Source organism: Mixophyes fleayi, chromosome 10 (genome assembly GCF_038048845.1).
Source record: "Mixophyes fleayi isolate aMixFle1 chromosome 10, aMixFle1.hap1, whole genome shotgun sequence".
Classification (NCBI taxonomy): domain Eukaryota; kingdom Metazoa; phylum Chordata; class Amphibia; order Anura; family Limnodynastidae; genus Mixophyes; species Mixophyes fleayi.
The window spans coordinates 15,963,862-15,975,393 of record NC_134411.1 but is presented as its reverse complement, the minus strand read 5'-3'; the positions used below and the strand labels follow the sequence as shown (position 1 = coordinate 15,975,393).

Genomic DNA, 11,532 nt, shown 5'->3' with positions numbered 1-11,532 from the left:
TTAATCTTTAAGTGCTGTATCTGCTGTGATTGCGTAGCGTATGTGGTGTTTTACGCAGCTCAAGTGTCGTTTCGCGCATGCGCAGAGTCGACTAGCAGATGCATATGCGTTTGCGTACCTTGATGAATCGGGCCCCTTATTATTACATAATTATATCATAATTATATGTACAATTAATGTACTAATCAACAGTCATGTATGTTTATCAGGAGATAATTATGATTGTAGTTTGGTTACATTCCCTTATAATAGAGTATATTCCAAACATTTGTGAACTGTATTTTAATCTCAGCAGTATAGCTAGTTATTCCTATGGATATGTAATAAGTAAAGGTTGAAACCAATCATTTATGGCACATTGACTATGATGTATCAAGGTGCAACATATGTAGAAATGCTTTAGTAAACAAGTGTCACGGGCACTAGGAGTCTTTACCCAGGGATCACCAGGTGATAGGCTTACCAGAGCAGTATAGGTGGTAATATGGTACTCTGGTAGCAGGGTGATCACGGAACAGGAAATAGCAGATGATGAGATGCTCAGGAAAGTCTATGACTAGCAGCACTGGCAATATAGAAGTAGTAATACACGAGGAACTGTATGGACAAAGGACACGTGAAGGTAGTCAGTGGTCTGCGGTAGCAAGTTGTACCACTGCTATAGTGAGGAGGAATGTCCAACAGAAACGAGGAGGTGATGAGAGTCAGCGGTCTGCGGATAGCAAGTTGTACCGCTGTCTGAGTGAAGGAATGGAATCCAAGTGGAGGTATCCGGGGAGTCAGTGGTCTGCGTTAGCAAGTTGTACCACTGCTATGTGAGAGGATACTGGAACGGGTGAAACTGTAAACAGGAGTCAGTGGTCTGCCACTAGCAAGTTGTACCACTGAATATATATGTGAGGAGGTGCACGGGGAGAGACTGTAACACAATATATACACGGGCACCTTGACTTTGATCCACAGTAATATGCACAATATAAATGTATAAATGACTGAACAACACTGCCAATATAGAAAGTCTCTTGAAGTAATCCAGCATGAGATAACACAGTCAATGATGGCAATAGAGTCAGCAGATAGTACACTCCAGAGGAGAACCAACACAGTCCAGCAAGGTATGCAATACACAGCACAGTCAATGGGAAGTATGCATACCGTGGTTCAGGAGAAGGCAGTCAGACAGGAGTGCAGAGATACCTGAAGGGCAGGAGGCCGGCAGAATCCAAAGTCCCTGGATGGGTGAAGCGGTGGTCTAGCAGGTGCGGAGCACAGGTAGGTAGACCAGCAGGGAACACAGGAAGGCGTGGAGAGCGGATCAGCAGTAGATGGATGAGTAGCGCTGAGATGTAACAGCAGCGGGTCTCTGCGGGAACACGGAGGTAGCCAATAGCAACCAGCAGGTGCAGTAACGATGGGACACCGGAGCAGAGTTGAACTGGAACAGTTGGTCACGGAGAGTAGCGGGTAGCAATAGTGGCAGCAGACTCAAGGAAACACGGGAGAGTTGACAAGGACTGAAGACTGAAGCGCACAGGGGCAGCGGATAGGAATCAGCCAAACAGTCGCGACGAAACACAGACGGGTTGCAGGTTGAAGACTGTAGTGCACGGAGGCAGCGGATAGGAATCAGCTAGCAGTCACGATGATGAAACACAGACGAGTTGCAGGTTGAAGCCTGTAGTGCACGGAGGCAGCGGATAGGAATCAGCTGGCAGTCACAATCATGAACAGGTGAGTGGATGTGAATGAAAGACTGTAGTGCACGGAGGCAGCGGATAGGCATCAGCTAACAGTCCCAATGATGCATGGTAGAGTTGAAGTGATTAGAAGACTGTAGTGCACGGAGGCAGCGGATAGGAATCAGCTCACAGTCACGATGATACAGTAGATGGTAGAAGTGGTATGGGAACCACAGTAGTAGAAGTGGTTTGGAAACCACAGAGGTAGAAGTGGTTTGGAAACCACAGGAATCAGCTGGGCTGAATAAACGAGGAAACACAGGAACACCTTCAGAGACTCATGGGGAATGAGACTCCAAGATCAGGCAACGTGGTGTTGACCACAGGTGCTTAATATAGGGAGGTTGCCTGATCTGCCAATTTAGTTAAAGGAACATACACTGGAGGTATGGAAAGGGCTGCGCATGCGCAGTCCCTCAGGATGGAGGACGGCCACGGTTCCTAAATGTCCGGGAAGAAGCACTCACAGTCCGGTGAGTGACAACAAGTGTATTTTCTTCTGTGGAAAATAACTCTGATTGTGGTCCAATTTAAATCTCCAGAACAGGGTGGATAAAGGTACATGTGGCTTATCCTCTGAGACATAACACCCAATAACATTCAACATAGAATAGATACGGTTCATGATATTTAATTGAACAATCTAACATTCTTTTACCATATTGATGTTAATAACACTGATGTTGAAGTAAACATTATACAGGGATTACTTGGCAGAAGTGAGTTGGTTAGCAGCGTTTTGCTGTTTTTTTAACTGATTGGTTTGTATTTTGGGAGTCATATTTCATTTTCATCTTTTAATATTTCGTTAGCCTTTACCAATAAAGTATTTAATATTTCATTTTTCTAAATAATTGTTTTTTGAAGTGCCCCATTTTGACACATTTCTCCTTTCTTTTTTCCTTTAGTAAACTATATTATATGTGGGTGCACCCCCCTAGTATTTAAAAGAGGACTTTCAACCTTGATATTTAATGTTGGGGGTTTTGAACCATACCCGGTGTGATATATAATTCTTGGTATGAATTAGACATTAAACAAACCCACTTCTTACTTTAATTTGCTTACTTTAATTTATCCCTAATTTAGTTCTCATGTACTTTCAACTTCTTCTTGCTGCTTGCAATGTGATGAATAGTTCAGAGAAAGTGGTCCCATCTAGGATGAGGTTTAGATAAGCTAAATATTACACACGTATTTACATTGGGATTTCTTGCAAAGGGATGGCAACAGCCTTTTCCAGGCCTTAATGGCACTTCAATAGGTGGTTTGGCATTGGCTAGAAGATGGAGGACTACATGCTGGAAGTTTATTGAAGGTCAATGCAAGTGAGGCCCATCATGTAAAATCAGCCCCTGAGATATTCAGAGAGAGGCAGCATTGTTATTAGACAAAGGGTTCAGATCCCTTACAGAGATTCCAAGCAGTTGAAAGTACATGAGAACTTAAAGTTAGGATTACCCTGAATTTGCAATTCTGGCTGTAGGCCTCCCCAAAGGTGTCCATAAACCCAAAAGTGTCAAAGAGTTTTCCAGCCGTTTTCCCCAATTGCAAATTCAGGATAATCCTGACTTTACGTTCTCATGTACTTTCAACTTCTTGGAGTCTCTGTAAAGTATCTGAAGGGACTGCCTAAAATTTTGCTATGAGGCCTGGTAATACAGGGTCCTGCCCTGCCTATAGTCCTCCCAAATGGTGTCCATAAACCCAAAAGCAGGTTTCCAGCCTTTTTCCCCAATGGCAATAACCAGAATTGCAAATTCAGAAGATCAATTTCAAAATGTCCTGGCAATTATTTTGTCCTGCCTCCTATCATCCTTTTCCTTTCTACTCTTATTTCTATCCACTTGGTCTAGATTGAATTTTTGCACATACTCAACTCTCCAAATCTTTTTCTTTACTCCCTGCTTGAAGTGGATTCAATGCCTCCCTTCAAAACAAATATAACCTCCGCTAATAGTTCACCAGGTTCCCCACTCAGGACCCGACCTTCATGCCCTGAGCACCCCTGGCCTACTAAGCAAGCTTTCTGTCATCCAATGCCACCGGATCCCTACATTGCACATGACCCCACTGACGATTCCCCTATCCCTTGCATCCAACTTTCAATTAGGCTTTTTGGGACCATGCCCACTCTGTAGATTGGGTATTTGCTGCAGCTGGAGAGAGCTGTAACATTCCCACTGGATTACCTGCAGAGGCCTCATAGCTTGTAAAACATTATCTAAAGCCACTCAACAAATGCAGGAACATACTTTACTCTCTTATTATATTCATCATACTAGTGCACTCTCTTCCCTCTGTTACACTAATGCCCATTCTCTCACCAATGTGTTTAGAATAAAATGCTGTATCTTGGAGCAATGAGGGTCTGCCATGGATCTGCCATCCACACTAGCCTTACCTCTTGATCGGGCCATGCCCAATGACATATGTCTCTGCTGGACTTTCCCTGAACGCCAACTCCTGCTCTAGGGCTCTTTTGCACAGTTTCTCCTAACCACTTTGAAGGTTTGAGGCACACCTCTTTGTAGGACCAGAGAGCCTTTGCAGCCACACTTCCCACTCTAGACTCTTCACGGCTAATGCTATTCCTCCTTGAATGGCCAGATAGTCCACTACTCTGTCCCGATCCTCCCAGTTCTGCTCTTCTCCAATCTCTCTTCTGGGCCAGTGGGGGAGGTTGAAGAAATAACATACTTGACCTCCATGCACGTTTTGAGGGATCCTGTCTCCCGTCAGTCCTCTGACCCTGGTCTGGAACTATACTCCTCCTCTACCCAATGCTGTGGCCCACAGTTGGGCCAGCACTTCTTCTTCGTTATCAGCCATGTAAATGTTTGTCACTGCAAACTGCCATCCTAGAACACTCCTTCCTTTCCCTCCATTCATAATTCACTATGAGCGTAATCCCACCCTAGCATCCTTAACCAATTTATTCACTTTACGATAATGACCTTCATATCTAGCATTCTTATTTTTATACCTTAACCCCATTTATTTTTAGTTCAGTCGTGTTCCCCTTTCACAAATCTTCATTTGTTCCTGGTTCTACTATGGTAGTAAATTAGCACCATATCTTATAAGAGTCTTTGTTTTAGATTAATAATCATAACATTGGGCCTGATTCATTAAGGATCTTAACTTAAGAAACTTCTTATTTCAGTCTCCTGGACAAAACCATGTTACAATGCAAGGGGCGCAAATTAGTATTCTGTTTTGCACATAAGTTAAATACTGACTGTTTTTTCATGTAGCACAAAAATACTTGATAGCTTATTTGTACACTGAAATTTAAAGTTGATATTTGTGTGCTACATGAAAAAACAGTCAGTATTTAAGCTATGTGCAAAACAGAATACTAATTTGCACCCCTTGCATTGTAACATGCTTTTGTCCAGGAGATTGAAATAAGAAGTTTCTTAAGTTAAGATCCTTAATGAATCAGGCCCATTTACACTATTTATATTGCTTCTTCTAGATCAGCAGTGTCTAACACACCACAAGCCACAAGGAGAATTAACTATTTCTATCACTTTAATTCCTCCAGTACAGTCTCACGCTAGAACTAGGTAAGTGATTATAATGATATTATTTTATTATACTATAGTATTTTCAGTCTTTATTTGCGTTGTGGTGGATTATGAACTGTTTCACTGCAAGTGCAACTTTTGGTTAGACACTGCTGCTCTAGATATTAACTTAGCTCTCATTCTAAAAAAATAGTAATGGCATTTCCATTGTAAAATTGTCCTTAAAAAGCAATTTTGAAGGAAAATGGGTAATGCTCATGTACTGTGTATTAAACTGATGCATATATTTTGTAAGTTTAATGCTCACACATATTACTAACCAGAACTATTGCATGTTGCAAGCTAGGTACAGCCTATCCCCGCCCTGAGTAAACTCTAGTAATTCTGTTCCCAAAGTGTCACAGTACCTGTACCACTTGGACACATCGTGAACACTGAAGGAGCTCACTTTGGAGGTAAAATCAATTTATTATTTCTTCTAATTCCACTTTTTCTGTTTTACATAAATGCTAATATTTAACTGTGTTCAACCATGGTAAAACATCCAGTGATCCTAAGCATTTATCCTACACAATTTTATAGCAAATGAGTTAAGGCTTAAAGAGAGCTTAAAAAAAAAGCCTTTTGAAGCATTCATAAGTACATGTAAAGGTTTCAGGAATGTTTCAGAAATTAAGATATGTCAAAGTTGTGATAATGGGACTTGTTATACATCTTATTTCTTGTCTGTAAGTGCATTAACTACATTATGGAGAAACACTAAAGATTGATTTAATTACGCTAAACTACATTCAGCTCCATAATGTAGCAAGTGTACATACAATATGTGTTAAGACTTAAGAGATCATATAGTTCTGTGTGTATTGTGAGATGCTTTTAATAGTACATAAACATATTTTTAGTTTACAATTAAAATGTGATCTTTTAAAGTACTAATTTCAGTTAAAAAATATACCATAGCTTTTACTGCTTCAAAATAAAATTATCTGTAACTTCCTTTGGTTTAGGGGGTACATTGTCTCTCTTTAGTAGGGCTATTGCCTCACCCCCAGAATATAAATATTATTTTCTTGTGTGGGGAGTGTAGATCTGTAGATGTAAGTTCTGTGTTATATAGCTTGCTGTATTTTTTATGCAAAAAATATTTTTTTCTATAACATTTTACTAATTTTTGAAGCCAACAAGTAGTTTCATGTAAAAAGCTAAGTATAATAATGTACTTTAAAAACAATTACAATGACAATTTATTTAACGTGGCATTATTTTTGGCTATTTTTGTCTATGTTTTGAAGCTAAAAAATCGGAGACTATATTTGCTGCTTTTCACGGTCTGTTAGGTTCCAATGCATCTGGGGAGTATGGAGTATGTACTTTTGTGTAAGATGATGGAATAAAGTGATTGTATGCTCCATATAACAGAGTGCATGCGTTTGCCATATAATTGTTCCTATTTGTAGAAGTTTGACAATGACAATAAATAGCAAATATTGTTCAAGTCATGAGTCACATGTTCACATCTTTTATTATATTGTGAAAAAAAGTTCTCAGCGCAAAAGTCCTTGGCTCTCGAAAGACATGTCCGAAAACTAGGAGCGTGTCTACGTCTGTTGAGAAGGAAAGATCAACAGTGGGGTACTGTGCTGTAAACGTCACATCGAACTCTAACCTACTATTACTTTAAAACTATCCTTTTCATTAAATTAGACTTTTCAGCTTTTCTTCTAATATACTGCTCAGTTAAGCCTCATTTGTGGCTTAAAATAATTGTGAGAGTAATTGGGATTTGGGTCTGGCCTTTTTGTGAGCTTGACGGGATTTTTACATTGGTCAAAATATAATTTACTGTCTACTACTAAAGGGCTGCAGACATATATAATGCATATTTGCCAACTCTCCCGGAATGTCCTGGGGGACTCCCGAAATTTGGGTCAGTCTCCCAGACTCCCGGGAGAGTAGGCAAGTCTCCCGCATCCGGCAAATACCTGGCAAAAATAACGCGAATTGCGTCATTTTGGCCCCGCGCCCCCTCATCAAAACAACATTTCTGAAGCGGTGGGTGGGGCCAAAATGACGCGATTGACCATGCCCCGCCCCCTCCTGCCCTCTAGTCATACCCCCTGTCCGGGATCTCCTGGACTTCAGTGCATTAAAGTAGGAAAGTATGATATAATGGAGGCATAGATTATTGATATACAGATTATTGATATACAATATATATCTCCTTTTTTGACCCACATAGGATTTATATTGTCACTGCGCAGACATTCATTGTATATTTAAGAATTGTGTGTGCTATATCAATCTTACTTCATGTAATATGGTACACTAGGAGACAAGAAAGACTGAGAGGTTATTATTATTAGTAAAGATTGATCTATTATTTTGATCTCCTAGGGCTAGATTTACTAAACTGCGGGTTTGAAAAAGTGGAGCTGTTGCCTATAGCAACCAATCGGATTCTAGCTTCCATTTTGTAGAATGTACTAAATAAATGATAGCTAGAATCTGATTGGTTGCTATAGGCAACATCTCCACTTTTTCAAACCAGCCGTTTAATAAATATACCCCCTAATGTGTTTTGGAGAATCAATAAAATATAAACACACCAATCTGATACCGACTTCAAGAGAAGGTCTGTTGAGTTTATCATAGTTTAATTCACAGATTTTCTTTAATTTTTCACATGCTTTATTTTAATATTTTGCCTTTAAAGACCAGTATAAGTATGGGTTGATACATTTTTAATAAATTCAGAATAAAAAGTGATTTTACGATTGTTTAGTGGACGGAAGGGCCTCAAAAACCAGCCTTAATCCTGTGACTAACCTCACATGATAAATTCTGTATCTATTGGTCATTCATTACTGAACAGCAGCTAGTGGGAGAAAAATGTGTCATGTTCAAAGTATAGGGTGAAAGAGATTTAGGGCTAGATTTACCAAGCTGCGGGTTTAAAAAAGTGGGGATGTTGCCTATAGCAACCAATCAGATTCTAGCTTTCATTTATTTACTACATTCTACACAACGACAGCAAGAATCTGATTGGTTGCTATGGGCAACTTCCCCACTTTTTTAATCCCACAGTTTAGCAAATCTAGCCTTTAGAGCAGCTTAGACCGTCTACTAGAGATGCTAAACACTAAATATTTTTTTTGAATAAATAAAAATATATTTAAACATTTATTTTATTTCATTGAACTGCAAACACTACTATTCTTTTATTTTGTCAAATCAATATATGTGCAAGAAAATAAAAGAAAAAGAGTACTCCCTTGACAAAGCTATAGGTGAAACAAACGTTGGGAAGTGACGTCATTCCTGACATCACGGAGCCCGACATTGGCGTTTGGCATCGGCATTGAATGCTGGAGAAACAAGTCCTAGATCATTCTTAGATCATTTCTATACACACAAGAATTATGACTGGGGAATACCCTTCATCCAAATATAGGATGCCTGTGTGTATGTATGTGGGATTATGAATGTATCAGCACAATAGATATGTCCATAAGCAGTGCCAATCAACTTATGGGAAAGGCTTGACACAGCAGACCGTTTGTGACTCATACTTAGGAGGAATCAAGCGCAATTAGGTGTATGTGTTAAATCAGGATGCAGCAATATAGGTGATAAACATTAGAACCTGGTGCATAGCACCATATAACTTTATATAAACACATTGGACCTCATTTAGAGTTGGACGCAAAGTCTGTTTTAGGCGCATTGAACAAAAAAACACTACCACGCATGTGCAGCAAGCATCAAATCCGCCTGCATCTTAGACGCAATTAACACTTGCGACAGCTTGCGACTCACTGAGAGAGAATGGGAGGAACGCGGAATTGTGAAGGCGTGACCATGTAAATACATCCTAGTCGCAGTGAGGCGCAGACGCAACACACGTCAAAAAAGGGCTAAAGCTGTGCGGCAGGAATCAGGTGGTGCAGGCGGTTAGCTAGCTGCAGGAACTGCTCGCAGCTCGGTAGGGTATTACGAGTGGAACGCGACTGGGGTTGCTTACCACTCGTAATACCCTACCAAGCTGCGGCACACTCCCACTCCTACAGTTCTTAAACGGACTTTGCGTCCGACTCTAAATGAGGTCCATTACCTGAAATCATAGACTAGCACATGTGCATATATCAATTGTCTCCTGGAAAGTTGAGTCTGTTTACATATGTGACCACTCCCACAATCATCTAACTTTGGACTCTGAATAATTCCAATGAGCAAATAAAAGACCCAATATCTCATATTCTTATCAGGACACCCAGTATTGATCAACTATTAGGTGGAATACTGTGTGAATCATATTAAAATACATAATGGGTGACTATAATATATGTAGAAGGTTTTGCTCTAATATTAGCTGGTAACGCTGAAGGGTTTCTTTATTATCTTTTAATACATATTAGGTTTACATGCATATACATTATTATTTTTAACCAATATTTCACCTTTGTGTCTGAAAATTAACAATTTTAGTCAGGTTTTCAATAAAATTTAGTTTTAATATGTGATGCTTTTTCTGGGGACTGGAGTGTCTCTCCTGTTTCTTTTTCTTTTCTTTTTTTCTTTCTTTCTGACTATTAACATATGAGAGAACACCTCATCTGTATATGATGGCATTAGTTTATAATTAACAGATGTTAGTCCTCTCTTTGAGTGACTACACTCCTGTGTTTCGTTATCTCCCAGTTTCTCCCTTTTTTCCATAGTGATAGATGCAGCTTGCATGCAGAAACTCAGATAATTTCACTATAGAACATACTTGAAAACTCTCCCGTAATGTCCGGGAGACTGCCGAAATCCGGGTCAGTCTCCCAGACTCCCGGGAGAGCAGGCAATTCTCCCGCATCCGGTAATACCTAGCAAAATGATGCGATTTGCGGTGAATCGCATAATTTTGGCCCCACCCCAGCATCAAAACATAATTTCGGAAGCGCGGACAGGGCCAAAATGACGTAATTGGCCACGCCTGCCCCTCCCACCCTCTGGTCACGCCCCCTGTCCAGGATCTCCCGGACTTCAGTGCCTAAAAGTAGGCAAGTATGCTATAGAAAAGTGCCAGTATATACTCCATATATTACAAAGACTATGGAAAAGATAAAATAACAATAAATCATTTCAAATAAGCCTATAGCAAAGCAGAATTTGTATTATAATTTTCAAATATTTAATTTTAAAGTATAGTCAGCGTTCCTAATGTCTTCTAAAATTGTTCCCAACTGACTTACAGATATATTTATAATCATTCAGAAAACAGCTATGATTATGGGACTGAGTCATTAAGGAAAGCAAAGCATAAAAAAGGAGACTTAATTCTTACAAATGGTGACAGAATATTTGATGTAAATGAGATCAAGTGACAAGCAGTATGGTTTACTATAAAGACAGAGACTGACTCATACTGCACAAAACAAAGGTGTTAGATTTTAGGAAGGCTGACTTTGGAGATATGGGAAAATGTGTAGGTGACTCTTTGGCAGAACGAATAACTTGAAAGGAGTGCAGGAGAGGTGGGAAAAATTAAAAGTGTAATACTTAAAGCAACTGACCTTTGTATCAAATGGGTTAAGAAAAGCACAAGAAAAAGGAAGCCAGTGTGGTTTGCAAAAGAAGAAGCAAGTATTGTGAAAAAAAAATGGCCCTTAGGAAATATAAGCAGACTCAGAATAATGAAGACAAAGATGTTTTAGACAGAGGGAGGCTAAGAAGGTAATCAGATGTGCAAAGGCTCAAGCTGAAGAGAAATGGCCCAGTCAGTAGGTAAAGGGGGGACAACTGTTTTTAGTTATATTAGTGAAAGAAGAAAAACAAAAGGAGGAATAATAAGAGTGAAGACAGAGTGAGAGTCTTGTTGAGGGAGACAAGGTAATAGCAGATCATCTTAATAATTATTTTTGCTCAGTGTTCACTACAGAAAGAGAAGGGAATGGGCCACAGTTAAGTTGCAAGTACAGTATATTAATAAAAATGAGAAGGGAAAGGGGGGACATGATAGAAACTTTCAAATATATCAAGGGTTTTAACAAGGTGCCAGGGGGAAACATTCTTCAAAGGAAGAGAAGTATTAGAACACGAGGACATGTACTGACACTGGGGGGAAGTAGGTTCAGAGGAAATTTGAGGAAAAACTACTTCACAGAAAGCGTAGTGGATAAGTGGAATAGCCTCCCATCAGAGGTAGTAGAGGCCAATACAGTAGAGCAATTTAAACATGCTTGGGATAGACATAAGGATATGCTTGCAAAGATTAA

General features: G+C 39.7%; 1 protein-coding gene across 1 annotated transcript in view; it reads left to right on the top strand.

Annotated features, from left to right (window-relative positions):
• The first annotated feature begins 5,674 nt into the window (after window positions 1-5,674).
• Window positions 5,675-11,532, top strand: part of LOC142103776 (4-galactosyl-N-acetylglucosaminide 3-alpha-L-fucosyltransferase FUT6-like) — a 32,259-nt gene continuing 26,401 nt past the window's right edge. Inside the window, exon 1 of the mRNA XM_075187972.1 lies at window positions 5,675-5,727. The gene's annotated coding sequence lies outside the window, so the exon portion shown is untranslated. The remainder of the gene's footprint in view (window positions 5,728-11,532) is intronic.